Here is a 16958-nt window from a genome sequence, read left to right on the forward strand (position 1 = left end):
CTCCGTTTACTTGGACCTGAGCCGTCGGGTTATAGTAGAGCAGTCCCACAAGACCTCGGAACTTGGGTCCAAGGCCGTTTTTAATAAGTACTTGTTCAAGATAGGACCAATCCACTGTATCAAAGGCCTTCTCGAAATCAAGTAGGAGCAGCGCTAGAGGGGTGTGTGACAGGATTTTACGGTGTGCTAAGGCTAAATGTAGACGCCTAATACAGTGCCTGGTGCTCCGCGTAGGCATGAAGCCGCATTGGTCAGGGTGCACCAAGACGGGCATTGCCTCTTTTAATCTATTGGCAAGGATCAAGGCTAGCACCTTGATCTCAGTGTTGAGGAGGGAGATAGGCCGATAAGCCGAGCAATTTGGCGATGGGGGCTGGGTCTTCGGGATTACTACTATTGTAGCAAGGTCAATCCCTGAGGGGAAGTGACCTTTCTGCTCGGCTTCTCTATACATCTCAAGTAAGTGCGGGGCCAGAATGTCACTACATTTCTTGTACAGTTCCGCAGGAAACCCATCCGGACCTGGTGTCTTGCTTGAAGCCAGACTGGCAATCGCACTCGTTACTTCCGCTAGGTCAAGTGCTTCGTCCAGCCTGTCCCTAGTCGCCTGAGACACTCTGGCGAGTGTTATGTCGTTCAGGAGGGGGGAAGCTTTTTCAACCGTAGGCCGGGGGTGTTCTGCGTATAGGCATGCATAATAGGAAGCAAAACTCTGTGCAATCTCGATGGGTGTCTTGTGAAGGGTACCTGTGTTATCTCTAATTTCGGGAATGATTCTGTTAGCTAAGGGTCGAGTGGCCAACCAGTGTAAGAGCTTCCCATTTTTGTCCCCCCAGCCATAAATTCGGGCGGACGATGCCCTCCAAATATGCTTCGCTGACTCAAGTGTTAGGTGTTTAATTTCCTCTCGGACCCTGGTGAGCTGCCTCAATGTGGGGATTTCGGATAAGACTGCTTGCTGGCGTTCCAGTTTTAACGCTACCGCTTCTAACTCGGACACACGTGACTCACGAATGCGCTCACGTGCTCGCAAGAGGCACTTAGCCTGTCCTCTCAAGGTAGCCTTGTAGGCAGCCCATAGCGTGCCTGACGACTGGACTGTTCCCACATTCAGTTCAAAGTACTGCGTGAGACGATCTCTAATCTCGAGGACACAATCTTCATCTTGCAAGAGCCAAGCATTTAGGCGCCATACCGGGCGCCTGGTGAGGTCCACTCCTCCCAGTCGGACTCGCACCGGTGCGTGATCCGACACCCCACGGGACAGTATCTCTGCTCCCGTGACACCGGAGAAGTCCATGGCCGGCATAAATATTAGATCAATTCTAGAGTGTGTCTGATGGGCAGCAGACGTGTGCGTATATTGACGCTCCATAGGGTGCCAAGTTCTCCACACTTCACATAGGCCTAGGCTGTCTGCCCAACTCTTAAGGCCTGTGGCTCGGGCCGACCTGCCCGCTGTGACATCTCCTGACACATCTAATCTAGGGTCTAGAACCGCATTAAAGTCTCCTCCTACTATTGTGATTCCTTGGGGGAGTCCCGCCACCACATGTCGAAGTGAACATAAGAAGGTGTCAAATCCCGCTGGGGGGGCATATACGCATACAAGATTCAATGTCACGTCACGAAGTAGTCCTGAGACTACTATGAATCTGCCTTGTGGATCGGATCTCGTAGATGTTACCACCATGGGCAGTGAGCGATGAAGCAGGATACCTACCCCTCTTGATCCCCTAGAGAAGCCTGCGTGATAGACCCTATCAAATCCCCCTCGGGCCAACATAGGGCATTTAGTTCCCATGAGGTGTGTTTCCTGCAATAGGGCTACCAATGGGGAATATCTACGGAGAGTGTTAATTACTGCAGATCTCTTGATCTTATCTAGCAGCCCGTTCACATTCCAAGAAATGATTTGTGTCAATGTGGACCAGACGTGGGTTGCGTAGGAGTCTTACAGCTTTGGATGCCAGTCAGTGGGCTAAGGAATGACCAATTAAAACTTAGTAACGCAATACTCAAAATACATCTATCTAACCCTAACTTAACCTTCCTCCCCCAAAACCGCCCCCCACCCCATACTCCCACCCAGGAAGCATCTGTCGCCCTAACCGTCAACCAAAACAAGACAGCCATAAGGACTGCCATAGGAGTGGAGTGATGGACCCCTCCAGTAAGACGGATCATTTACAATTATTCACTAGAAGTCAAGCCATATTTTACAGTACTTGAGGGGAGCCTGTATCCCCACTGTAGCCCATCACGGGTTTCTTCAAGGTGGACCAGACTCTCCAAACTTCCCCATGCGCTCCATTCGGGGCTCCATGGAACACGTCAGCCAAGCGCTGGGGATTGACTCAGACGGCCCTCCTCCTCGGCCTGCGCCTGAATCTGTCCCGTCGGAGACTCAACGGGCAACCCTCCCATTTGTGGGCCAGCCTCTCCCACCGCCTCTCCGTTCACAGAAGTGTCCAAGTGTCCTCGTCTTCCTCTTCGAGACCTAGTACGTTTACGACCCCGCCAGGACCCACCAGCGGGGGGGGGATCCCCCCGGAAGGGCTCCCCTCTTCGCGCCGCCGGGCCCCTCCGAGCCCCGACGCCCTCCTCAGTCAGCCAGTCCCATGCCTCTTCCGGGGAATCGAAGAAGTACGCCTTGTCTGCCATAATAACTTTCAGTCTCGCAGGAAAAAGGAGCATGTACGAAAGCTGCATCGCCCTAAGTTGGAGGCTGTACATTGCCTAAAAGTGGAATTGAGTCCAAGAACCAAACAAGAAAAGTATTGAACGAGAGGGCCTTTGAATGCAGATGGCAAGTATGATTATATCTGTCAGATAACTGAAACTAAATTGCAATCAGTAAGACACAGAGCATAAATGATCCACAAATTAATTATTATTATTTGCTTTATACTATCAACACAAATATCTGTTAAAAAGGAAAAAAAACGTATCATCAAAACAAATGCTGGAATCAAATGCTGTCTGTCATTGCTTCACAAAACGTCAAGGACTTTGGAGATTGGTTTGCTGTGGAGTTAATAAGAAAGTCCTGCCCACCTCATGCATAGTATCAGAGGAGGTCTGGATCCCGTTTTAAGAGAAGCCTATAGCAATGAGTCATCTGAGAAATGTAACTTCTAATGTAATTGTGATGACAATGCTATGAACGTTTTAGCACTAGCAAATACTCCAGTGTAGTGTTTGACTACAGTGGAAATAGGTTTATTGTGACATATTCCAAAAAATCTTCTGTCTATTCTGAGAGAACTACATAGGTCTAATTAGGCCAGAACAGAAAGAAATTGGGGATCTTTCATTCAGGAAAGTTCCAGTGTACAATGAAAAGGTTTGTTTACTGGCCCCAACTCTATTTGCTTCACTTTTAACCAATCTACTCCAGATCTCTTTAAAGACTGCATCTCTTACTCCAGTAATGAGGGTGTCCATATTCCATCTATTCTGTATAAGGAAAATATAATGATAATGGAGTCCACCTAAATTATCTTTCAGAGGAAATTACACATGTTTAATAAATATTGCGAGTCAAATCTATTAAGAATAGTTATGGAAAATAAGTAATGTTAGCATTTGGTGATAAATCAAGACCATTTTTGTGGCACATTGGTAGATTAAAGATTGACTCAGTAGTTACATACAAATTCATCTGTACAAATTTATAGAAAGATTTAAAGTGGAATGTTCAAAAACAAGAAACAAAGACATGCTGTCTCCTGTATTTTAGTCCTTAGGAAGTTTATGAAATATTTTGGTGGACTTTCCCTGCCACTGTTTTTAACGGCATACAAAGCATTCAAAACGATGGTCCAATCCAAGGTTCTAAATAGTGCAGAAATCCCATGTTTAGATATGAAAACTTGTAACATTAGCTAAAGCGATACTGTCTTAAATTCATGCTGGCCCCTCCCAAGTCCTCAATGGCCCAAGTAATAAAGCTGGAATTAAAATTAACATTTTGGTTTAGTAGAGCCATGTTTTAAACACTGAGATATTTGATTAAGCTCCTTGCTTAATACGACTGTATTAAAAAAATATTTCAAAGTGGACTAAAACTGGCCCAACGTGTAAGGAATCAAAATATGGTAGTAATAGGATATTTTCCCACAATTCTGCATATCTAGCAACCCCTTTAACCTTGTCTAAATTGAAATGTCTGAGCCCTGGCTATCAAGGAACCTAAAAAACATGATTTGATTTATTTGGATTTTAAAAAAATCATATCTTTGTATAGCGCTTCCTGGAAGAAGGCGCTCCCATTTACCTAATCAAGAGGAGAGACAAGAGATTGTTAAATTTCAAATATGGGTAAATTCTTTAAATGCAGTTCCAAAGGCAGCAATGTTGTTACAACGGATGCTGTGCCTTAACAGGGAAATATTGTTATACGCACATTCCGTAGAATTTCTTGTTTCTATGGGATCTTCCATTTAACTATTTAAATCCAGTCTTAATTAAATAGTCATATCCCTGGAGGCAGCTAAACATTTTTAGCAGATATGCATTTTTAGACAAAGCTTGCAGTGACAGCTGCCACTGAACTGGGGTGGTGTGGCAGGGCGGGGTGTGACGGGTCAGGGGGTTTAGAAAAAAACAAAAAAAAACACTAACCTTCTAGGGAAGACACATTTGTCTCCCCTCCATCCTCTTCTTCTTCCCATCTGCACTGCACTCAGGCTCCCAGCCAATCATGATGTTGCTGTCACCAGCGTGACAGCAGTGTCGTGATTGGTCTGAGTGGTGAAGCAGGCCGAGGGAGTGGGAGCCTGTGCATGAGCTCAACACGGCCAGCCAAACAGACATGCACACATTGTGCTGAAAAGACCCTCCTCTGGTCCCCTCCCTCCAGCCCCGTCCTGCCCCTTGCTCCCAGGAAAAATAAAATGATAATAACATAGCTTAAGTTATTACCTTTTTTTCCTTCCTATTTTCAAATTCCAGTGAGGCGACGCTCCTCTGCCTTTGTGGAGGAGCTGCCCCTAGAAGCTTGTGTAATAGGACATTTTTTAAAGCATATAAAAATACCAATTTTAATTATAATGTATTTATTCATTGTCCTAAGTGTTCTGTTTATGCATTGTGTATAAAGTTTTTGAACAATATATGTATTTGTTTTAAAGAATGTAATCATTAGAACTTGATTGTGCAGTACGTTTGACAGTCTTGTGATCTAAATTTAAAAAAAATTAAAATCTGAATCTGGGAGCAGAAGCCATTGCCAGTAATCTTATTCTTGCTCTTGTCAACCGGAAGTGAAGTTCCATAAAAGGGGAGTGGCGTTTCCAATTCTCAATATGTGCCATAGGTGGGAACGGACAGCCATTTAATGGAAACAAGACTTATTTTATATCATCAGACTTTGACCCAGATGTAGAGAGGAAAAAGGCAGAGAAGGGAGTAAGAAGGATGAAGAGAAAGGTAGGAAAACACTATGAGAGGGAGAGAACAGCAATCAAAAATAACCTACAAGAGAGACAAAGACAGATGGAGTGTAAGGCGGTAGAAGAAACAGGCGTGTGGTGGAATGCAGACTTGGCAGCCTCAGTAGTCAGCAAACCTAACATTGAGCAGTGCTAGTGGTGGGTTCTTAAGAAAATCTTTGAGCCCCTCCACTTATTTTTTTTGTTTTTCAAGCACTGGGCGATTGCAGTTGCAGCTTGTGGTGTGGTAAAGGAGCGGGGCGGTGCAGCGCATGGAAGTGGGGGACAAAACCAAGGAAAACATTCAATAATGAAAAAGCTTATCTGACTCCCTGCCGCTGCGCTGCTCTTCTGGCTCCACTTGCAGGCACAGACTCCTAGCCTGCCCTGCGACCAATCCCAAAACTGCTCTCCTACTTCTGGCAGCATGAAAGCAGCTTTAGGATTGGCCGAAGTGCCCTGGCTTTGCGCTCCCAGGCAGACAGGCAGCCTGGGCCTGCTGTCTCCAACCCGGCAACACTGTCCTGGTTGAAGAGAGCTCAATGCGCATGTGTGTTTGGCCGGCTTGAGATGGCCCACCAAACATACATGCACACTGAGGCGAGTGCACTGTACTCCCCCTTTATCCTTGTCATCCCCCATGGTCCGCCTCTTTAAAAATAAAATGATAATAAACATAGTTTATTATCATTTTAATTGTAAAGGTTTGCAGCTCCTGCTGCTGGCAGGTGAGACGATGCTCCTCCTCCATAGCGGAGGAGCCGCCGCTAGGCTATTGTGCTAAGAATGGGTGACATGGCTAGAGTCCATAGTTATTAGGAGTTCTTTGGTGTTATGGTAGTGCAGTTGAAGAGGTGAACACTTGGAAGAAGAGATTCATTTTCCCAATGTTGGTAGCGTGGTTGTTGCCTTCAGATAGCTGTGTCCAACCATTCCTGGTTTTTTTGCCTGTCAGTTTCTGCCTTTACTCCAGTTTATATTATAATTATTACTATGGGGCATATTTTCAAGAAAGTGGAGCATCGCTCTCGATGCACCACTTGTTTTTGTATTGCCCCTGTTCCACCTAACAACACTATGCTTGCACTGTATTCACAATACGGTGCACCATGGATAATAGCGGCATCATTTTTTACGCTATTGTAACGCTTTGCTGCACTAGCTCTGAGCTGGCGTTAAAAGTGACGGACAAAATGGCACAGTGAAATGTTGTAAATTTCACTGCACAATGTGACAAAATGTGATGCAACAGGTGGCAAAGTTCGCAATGCAGCATCGAGGCACTTTGTGAATACGGCGCGGGGGAAAAGCCACCTTAGCACCACCTTAGCGTAAAAACAATAACCTATGGTTGCACCAGGTGGCACTAGGGGCTTGTAAATATGCCCCTATTTCTTTTCTATTCTGTGTATTCATATGCTTGAGAGACGTGATGGTCAATTAATCAAAAAAGTTAATACAAAGCATTAGTCAAATGCTGAACGGTTCTGCTTCATATAACACACATTTAGTTTAGTATGATGTTGTTAGAGTACCTCTGTCCCTGCTAAATTCCAGTATTACAATGTCTTCCAGCCCTGTCCTTGTTTGTGTGTAGATTCACAATCTTGTGTTCCAATGTTTCTAATTCAGTTTCCATGCTTCCAGTCCTGTGCTAGCCTGTGCGGCCCTGCTGCTTTGCTTTAAGGCTTGCACCTCGTTTCTGTGTCTTTCCGATATTCTTTATTACTTGTTTTCCCATTGCCTGTATTGCTATCTACTGTATTCCTGTTGTTGCCATCACACTGTCACTTTTGTATTCTGTAGTTACATGTTCAATTCATGTCCTTGTTTGTGTGCAGATTCCTAATCCTGAAATCGTGTTTCTAGCTCAGTTTGTACACTTCCAGTGCTTTTTTGTGTGTTGATTTCATGTACTGTTTTTCCGTGTTTCTTGAGCTGCCTACTTCCAAACCCATTCTTGTTTCTTAGGGCCAGATGTAGCAAGCCCTTTGTGCCCGCAAACTGCGAAAAACACAGTTTGCGAGGCGCAAAAGGCCAAACACGATGCACAACCTCAAATTGCGAGTCGGTACCGACTCGCAATTTGAGGCTGCGACTCGCAAATAGGAAAGGGTGTTCCCTTCCTATTTGTGACCGCATCGCCATGCAGAGTTGCTTTGGGACTGCGAATGCGGTCACAAACCAACTCGCAGTTACCATCAACTTGAAGTGGATGGTAACTCATTCGCAAAAGGGAAGGGGTCCCCATGGGACCCCTTCCCCTTTGTGAATGTCATTAAAAATATTTTTTCAGAGCAAATGGTTTCGGTAATTTTTCTTTTTGCAGGTCGTTTTCCTTTAAGGAAAACAGGCTGCAAAAAAAAAAAAAACAGCTTTATTCAAAAAGCAGTCACGGACATGGTGGTCTGCTGTCTCCAGCAGGCCACCATCCCTGTGAGTGCCTAGACTCGCTATGGGGTCGCAAACTGCGACCCACCTCATAAATATTCATGAGGTGGGTCTTTGCGACCCCATAGCGAGTCGCAGAAGGTGTCTGAGACACCTTTCTGCATCTCGTATTGCGAGTTGCAATTTGCGAGTCGCTATGACCTGCAAATTGCAAGTCACAATTTAATACCTACCTACATCTGGCCCTTAGAATCCTCTTCTCCTTTTCCAGAGCCTTGTCTCTGTATGAAGTTACTTTTGCTCCATCCCCTTTATTTTTTCTTATGATTATAAATCTAGGTTATTGTTACTACTCAGTGTCAGTGAGTTCCAAGTCTCAGTGCCTCTTTGATAGAGAATCACTCAGCGCTCTTCTTCCCTAAGAGTTACCGGGTGTCTTCCATGGTTCTGTGAGATTAACTCTATTGTTAAATCTTTTTCATTTTTAGACAGATTAGTTTCCACAGACCATAGAAACTATGGTAGTTTGTCTATTGTTCTTCTGCTTGTATTTTCCTGTTACCTTCCTAATGTTATTACAATGTATTTGCATTGTCTTACTAGGTTTTTTTTTGCAGGCATTACCTGGTTTATGTCCAGTGCCCCAGTCCATTTGTGTTCCAGTCCACTCCAGTCTTCAGTTTCTGTCCTACCCTTTTCCTTCCAAGTTCTCAGTTACTTCCTTACATGTGCTAAACCCCTCCTTGTGAATTACCTTTGTAGTGGATCCTATTTAGTTTTAATGGAATCAGGAGTTTAGCTTAGCCTTTGGATTGCAGGCCTGGGCACCTGACACCCAGTGACTTTAACCTACTTAGCGTGCTCTGTTTTAGCACATTTATTCAGTTATTTCTTCCAAGATGGCTGCCATATTTATAGTTAGGAAGATGTTTTAGTTTTTTCGTTCTCAGTGCCACTCTGTAAAGGCATTACTATCAGCGTCAAAGATAAATGAGATACGTAGGTATACACATCATGTACTTTCCCACTTTCGTGTGACAGTAGAATCATGTACATTTTCAGGGAATTGTTTATATAATTGCCTCCCCAAGCATGCCTTCTTATCTATTGTTTGGGAACATACCTGCATCAGGAGTCCTACCAGATCAGTATAAATACATCTCACAAAGACAAGATAATTAAAGGGATTACTACCAGATGCCATGAACGCTATCTATGCTACTCGTTGCCTTGATGCTGACCCAGTCTTCGTGTCCCCATGGAGCCTGATCTAGAGCCCTTATTCCTATATAACAAGGGTTGGGGGGCTCTTCTCATGGACATGATGCTGGCAGATTAGGTTTAACACACCTAGCTCTCTTTAGGTTAGAGATTAGGTTAATCATGCTAGGGTATTAGGGCCTACTTCACATCTATTTCATAGTACGTTATTGCAAGATGGTGCCGGTCTTTGTATTCATGAATCATTTTTTCCATTCTGTTCTTTGCATTGTTCATTATCCTAATCATTGCAGCCCATGGAATTTATTATAGATTGCAGTCTTGTTAATAAAACCTATTGAAAACTTTACTGCATCTCCCTCACTGCCTGTGTTTGACTGAGACATGTTGTTCATGTGAGGAAGGGGTAATCTCCATTTAACCACGACCTCCCTGAAATGTCACACTCTTGAGTCCATGCGTAAAGGCTGCTGCAAATCCCCTTTTACTGTTTGGGTACAAACAAAAGTGCTGTCATCCCTAAACCAGAAATCTTGCCTGGAGCAAGAGTCAAACTACGACACCTTGTTCCTGCAGAAGGCATGCTTTACCTCTACCTCCATCCCCATTCTTAACTGACCAACAAGCATGGATGAAACTGGTGGAGTCCCTAATAATCCTTTCTCAACTCTTCCTTCCTCTATTCCTCCTTTGACTCATCCCATACCTAATTTTACAAATGCGATCTTCAAAATAACACTTTCTAGTCTCTTTCCTCCTCTATCCATCATTTAACTCATCCCAAACCTCATTTTACTACTATGATCCCCAAAAAACACTACTTAGACTCTTCCCTGCTCTTCCCTCCGCCAGTCCACCAGTCCTCCTGTATCCTATTTAATAAAACTAACAGATTCACATGCCCACCACTCAAATTAACAATTTATATTCCCCTATACTAATCCACCCTTATTTCATTTTGGGTTCTGGAGTAGCATGCTACTCGCCAAAAAGCATTTCATGCCTCATGAAGGGCAGTAAGCGCTACATAACTACAATTACAATTTAGCATTCCAGAGACGCCAAGAGATTATTTGCATACTTCACTAGAGAGACAATTTATACATAAAGCGGCAGTGGTTTGGTGGCACTCAGTATAGGCATTTAAAGAGAGAGTGCTTTAGCAACAGAAGCGACAGAAGAGATGCAGCTTGTCTTTGGCAGTATTAAAAGCTGAATAGTGTGAGTGTTTGGGTCTGTGGTGGGTCGGTGAGTGAGATATTGTGAAGGAAGGCACAGAAGGGTGATGTCCATTAATGCAGTTGGATTTAAGAGTGCTGTCTTCAGATTTAGTACCCCTGTAAAGGATTACAGATAAGAGTCCTTGGTGCCATCTTGGGTCCTCTGCGTAGCACCAACTGTATTCTTATGGCACAGGATGCATGGGATATTCCTGAAGACAGATAGCTTCAATTTAACATTCTAGATGGAAAACTAGAAAAAGTGGACCCAAAAGGGACGCAGACACTCTTTTCGATATGATGATGATGATATTTTCTAAACAGTGCAAGATTTGCTCTCAATAAAAAGTGGGACAGCACAACATTTATATGGAGCTTTTGGTGTTTTTTCATAGTGAGGGCATTCAACAAGAACAAAGAGCAATGTTGTGTATTACTGAGGAGGTTGCACATTCTGGAATGAGAAATGTCAACCACTTAGGGGTCATGAAATCCAGGTGTATTACAGAGCATGAAAATGATCATGGCAGTACAACCCATTGATTTTTCAACCCCAGTAATACAGTGGCTCCCCTTCCCACTACCCACCTTCTCTGCAACAATTTTTCTTAAAACACACTTGGCAGATGGTCACCAGGATCAACAGCCTTGGGTAAATGAGAAAGAGACAGGCTGCATAGGCACAGATGATGGGCGTAACACACAGATACTAAAGAGTTTGGAATTGTGGACTAAACATGGGACCTACAAAAGTGTAACAGTGAGGCAAAATGAAGAAGGCCGAGTTAAGTTGAAAGGTTAATCCTTTTTTGGAGGTATGGCACAGTAAAATGAGGAGCACAAACTCCATTGTATCTCATCTTTAACTGACCACTACACTTTCAAAGTCCAACCAACATAAAAAGGTGACAATCTCACACTATGTGATGCAAATGTACATCACTGAGCACTTCAGTCATTACACATCTACCATTTATAGAAACAACTAAAAACAAGAACTGAAATACAAGTGTCATAAAAACAACAATAATGTATAGAACAGAAGTGAGAAATTATAAAAATGACCAAGAATATGTAGACAGAAAACCCTTGAGATGATGGTGAATCCCAAAACAAACCAGTCCAAAATCTGAAAGGAGGAACTCTACAGTTTCCACTGTGGTGAAGTTTTTATCGATCAGTGATGCAACAAGGTTAATTGATGCAGTTGTATCCCCTCCAATCAGTGAAGTCCAGAAACGTATACTTTCTACTGATACTCATTTGGACCAAAACACATAGACAGGGACCCTACCCACCTTTCCTATATGCCACTCTTGATTACCCTCAACCTTCACCACATTACCTCTGATTTTTAAGACTGAAACTGGGTCATGGAACTTCAACAAGGCTTTCTTAAAGAGAAGACCTCTTTGACGCTAACCCACATTAATTTTAGGGGGATACCTTCATACATTTGAGTGCTGTTGTGGAGTAGATTCTTCCATTCTTTCAGTCAGAATTATGCTGGGCTGCCTCCCACTTTTTATGTCAAGAAGAAGTGTCTTTAGAGCTAGTATTCCTTCCCGCATTAATTTGAAAGGGGATTTGTATGAGGATACATAAGGGGTTTTCCTCTGAGACCAAAGGATGCTACAAGCCTGTTTACCCAGATCCTTTTTACATCAATATGCACCGTGGCCACATTCCACCATCACTTTTTTTGCCCATGCCGTTACTCTGTGGCTGGCATAGTGGGGTTCTCAAATGCCTCACACTACAATTATCTCAAAACTCATGTACCTTTTGAGATGCGATAGAGATACCATTGTCCCTTGAATAACTTCAGGGATCCCTTCAATAATTAACACATCACACAAGCACAGGAAGAACGTCTGACCAGTGGGCTCAAGTAAAAATGTACCCTCAGCCAACCATGGCAAGTGAACAATAAAGACAATCATATATCTGCATTGGCCAGGGAAGACATGGAAGGGTACCAAGAAAACAAAACTGATTCTTTGCTAGGCTCATTCTGGGACAACACTGGGTTATTCGGGGGGGACACTGTAATCATATGTTTATCGCTCACACAGTATTGTGTACACTCAACAATTCGCTTTTTAACTTCCCCATCCATATGTCATGGCCAGTACTCTTTGTGGATTCTCTTCTAAGCAAGTGTGTGCTGCAGATGACCACTGTGGGACATTTTAATGATTTTACCCGGCAGATTGGTGGGGGTATTAATCTATCGTCCCTAAAGAATTGATCATCCACATCAGCCAACTCATCTGCCACCTTCTAGAATGAGACACCTTTTCCTTAGGCCATCCTTTTCACATTAATGTCAATACTTCCTGCAATATGCTATCCCTGGTCAACTCACCTTTCCACTCACTGCTGTTGCTGCAGACCCCAGTGTTGATTTCACAATCAGCAATGGCACAGCACCATTTTATGATTGTTGTCCACCCCTTGCACTAATCAGGCAAATTGAGAGGCAGTCTGCATGCATATTGAGACCACCAGAAATGTACTTGATTTCAAAAATGTATTCCAGAAGCTTTATGGCTAACTTGGAAAATCTTGCTGTTTGCTTCTTTACTTTTACAACAGACAAAATGTCAACAAGAGGCTTGTTGTAGGAAGTTGGCTCTGTATGCACTATTTCAAAGTCAGGAATAGTATGCACAGAGTGCAAGGGTTCCCCTTAGAGGTAAGATAGTGGCAAAAAGAGATAATACTAATGCTCTAATGTGGTAGTGTGGTCGAGCAGTAGGCTTATCAAAGGAGTAGTGTTAAGCATTTGTTGTACACACACAGGCAATAAATGAGGAACACACACTCCGAGACAATTCCAGGCCAATAGGTTTTTGTATAGAAAAATATATTTTCTTAGTTTATTTTAAGAGCCACAGGTTCAAGATTTACATGTAATACTTCAAATGAAAGGTATTGCAGGTAGGTACTTTAGGAACTTTGAATTAGCATAATAGCATATACAGTTTTCACATAAATGACATATAGCTATTTTAAAACTAGACAGTGCAATTTTCAACAGTTCCTGGGGGAGGTAAGTGTTTGTTAGTTTTTTCAGGTAAGTAAACCACCTACGGGGTTCAAGTTTGGGTCCAAGGTAGCCCACCGTTGGGGGTTCAGAGCAACCCCAAAGTTACCACACCAGCAGCTCAGGGCCGGTCAGGTGCAGAGGTCAAAGTGGTGCCCAAAACGCATAGGCTTCAATGGAGAAGGGGGTGCCCCGGTTCCAGTCTGGCAGCAGGTAAGTACCCACGTCTTCGGAGGGCAGACCAGGGGGGTTTTGTAGGGCACCGGGGGGACACAAGTCCACACAGAAAGTACACCCTCAGCGGCATGGGGGCGACCGGGTGCAGTGTGCAAACAAGCGTCAGGTTTGTAATAGAAAGCAATGGGAGACCAAGGAGTCTCTTCAGCGATGCAGGCAGGCAAGGGGGTGGCTCCTCGGGGTAGCCACCACCTGGGCAAGGGAGAGGGCCCCTTGGGGGTCTCTCCTGCACTGGAGGTCGGATCCTTCAGGTCCTGGGGGCTGCGGGTGCAGTGTCCCTACCAGGCGTCGGGTTCTTAGAAGCAGGCAGTCGCGGTCAGGGGGAGCCTCGGGTTTCCCTCTGCAGGCGTCGCTGTGGGGGCTCAGGGGGGGCAACTCTGGCTACTCACGGTCTTGCCGTCGCCGGGGAGTCCTCCCTGAAGTGTTTGTTCTCCACAAGTCGAGCCGGGGGCGCCGGTGCAGAGTGCCAAGTCTCATGCTTCCGGCGGGAAACACGAGTTGTTTCAAAGGTGCTTCTTTGTTGCAAAGTTGCAGTCTTTTTTTTTTATAACGAATTTTTATTGATTTTGCAATAAAATAAAGTAATACAAAACAAACAATACAATTATATACTAAAAATAAAGTAACAAGGCGCCAATGGGCACCAAACAGTGGTCAGCTCCAAAGCCCCAGACAGCACCTTGAGTAGATAGACGGTACATGTCAATACCAACGTGCCACGTATGTGTCTCATTTCCCTCCAAAGGAGTTGGTGGAGTGTGTAAGGGTTCTTCTTTCCACTGTGTCGGTCCGCATCCCAGGGGGTTAAAATGTCATTCCGTCCCACTTCCCCCAGATCTTGTTATACTTACTCGGACACCCTCTAACCTCATATACGAGCTTTTCACATTGGGCACACCATTCCATTCCCCTCCTCCATTTGGTCAGGGCCGGAGCCATAGTGGCTTTCCAGTCCGCCACGATGTCTCTTTTGGCCACTAGGCATGCCACCCCCAGCCAGGTACGTTCTGCTCTACGTAGTCCCGATTCTCCCATAACCCCTAATAGGGATGTCAATGGTGTCAGCGCCACGTCAACTTGCAGAATCAACGAGACCTCACGCGAGATCATCTTCCAATATGTACTGATAACCGAGCATGACCACACCATATGGAAAAAATCAGCTTTAGGGCTCATACAGCGGGGACAATCAGCCGTAGGCCGGAGTCCTGCTCTGTGCAATCTGGAGGGTGCAAGGTAAGCAGTATGAAGATAATATGTCTGTACTAGTCGGAGACGTGTCGTCATAGTCAGGGAGTGGGGAGCTGCCAAAGCTTCAGTCCAGTCCTCCTCTTCAAGAGGGCCCACCCATCCCTCCCATTTCTGACGAAGTACCTCCAGGGAGCAGGCCGTAGTAGAGATTAATGTGCGATACACCTGGGAGACACCTCCCCTGCCCAGATTCCCCATCAGAGCCCTCCTCTCCATAGGACTGCTTACGGGTATGCTATTCCCTGGCTGGACCTGCGTCAGAAGGGCATGTCGTACTTGGAGGTACTTGTGGAACTGTGTCTTATTTAGTGCAAAGATTTCTTGGAGATCCTCAAAGGAACGCATGCTCGTGCCCTCCCATACATCACCCAGAGTAGAGATGCCTATAATATCCCATTTCTGGAATCCCTCAAGACCCACAACTTCGCCCAAGCAGGTCCCCTGCCACAGTGGGGTCTGCTGAGTAAGGCGTCCCCACCATCCCGAGATCTTTTGAGCCGTCCGCCATCCCTGCAGCACCACCCCTGTCACCCCAGGGGTCTCACGAGTGATCTTACCACCATATAGGGCGTCAAAGATCTTGGGGTAGGTCAATGTCTGGAGTTCCAGACGGTTCGCCGGATCTGTCCAACCCCCCCCCAACCAGTCGTTGATCACTAGTAGTTGCGTCGCCAGGTGGTAGTAATGGACATTAGACATTCCCAAGCCCCCTTCATTAACATCTCTCTGACAGGTTTTAAGCGCTAGCCGGGGACGGGTACCACTCCATAGAAATTGGCGTGCTAGCGAGTCCATGCCTCTAAACCATTTCATGGGGATAGGGTTAGGATAGTTTTGAAGGAGGTAGAGAAGTCTGGGAAGGGCCATCATCTTATAGAGTGCGATTCTTCCCAGCAAATTAAGAGGAAGGTCCTTCCAACGTTGAAGATCGTCTTTGATTCTTCTGGTTAAAGGTGTGACATTGAGCTCCCATGCTAATTCAGGGAGCATTGCGACATGCACCCCCAGGTATTTGAAGCTATTTCTTTGCACTGGAATACTTTGTTGCCAGTCCATACAATCTCTAGATTGATGGAGCGGAACCAACAGGGATTTTTGGGGGTTTAGGGCGAGACCCGATGCCTCCGAGAAGACATCCAGAATTTGCATGATACGGGGACCACTCCTGGCCGGATTGGCTATGTATAATAGGACATCGTCCGCATAAAGTGCCACACGGTCTTCTGGACACACTGGCCAAGACCAGCCTTCCATCAGAGGATCCTCTCGAAATAACTTTGCCAGGGGTTCTATTATTAATGCAAAGAGTAAGGGGGATAGTGGACATCCTTGTCTGGTACCACGCCCGATCGGGAACACCCCTGAGACCACTCCGTTTACTTGGACCTGAGCCGTCGGATTATAGTAGAGCAGTCCCACAAGACCTCGGAACTTGGGTCCAAGGCCGTTTTTAATAAGTACTTGTTCAAGATAGGACCAATCCACTGTATCAAAGGCCTTCTCGAAATCAAGTAGGAGCAGCGCTAGAGGGGTGTGTGACAGGATTTTACGGTGTGCTAAGGCTAAATGTAGACGCCTAATACAGTGCCTGGTGCTCCGCGTAGGCATGAAGCCGCATTGGTCAGGGTGCACCAAGACGGGCATTGCCTCTTTTAATCTATTGGCAAGGATCAAGGCTAGCACCTTGATCTCAGTGTTGAGGAGGGAGATAGGCCGATAAGCCGAGCAATTTGGCGATGGGGGCTGGGTCTTCGGGATTACTACTATTGTAGCAAGGTCAATCCCTGAGGGGAAGTGACCTTTCTGCTCGGCTTCTCTATACATCTCAAGTAAGTGCGGGGCCAGAATGTCACTACATTTCTTGTACAGTTCCGCAGGAAACCCATCCGGACCTGGTGTCTTGCTTGAAGCCAGACTGGCAATCGCACTCGTTACTTCCGCTAGGTCAAGTGCTTCGTCCAGCCTGTCCCTAGTCGCCTGAGACACTCTGGCGAGTGTTATGTCGTTCAGGAGGGGGGAAGCTTTTTCAACCGTAGGCCGGGGGTGTTCTGCGTATAGGCATGCATAATAGGAAGCAAAACTCTGTGCAATCTCGATGGGTGTCTTGTGAAGGGTACCTGTGTTATCTCTAATTTCGGGAATGATTCTGTTAGC

The sequence above is a fragment of the Pleurodeles waltl genome, chromosome 10, assembly GCF_031143425.1.
Source record: "Pleurodeles waltl isolate 20211129_DDA chromosome 10, aPleWal1.hap1.20221129, whole genome shotgun sequence".
Classification (NCBI taxonomy): domain Eukaryota; kingdom Metazoa; phylum Chordata; class Amphibia; order Caudata; family Salamandridae; genus Pleurodeles; species Pleurodeles waltl.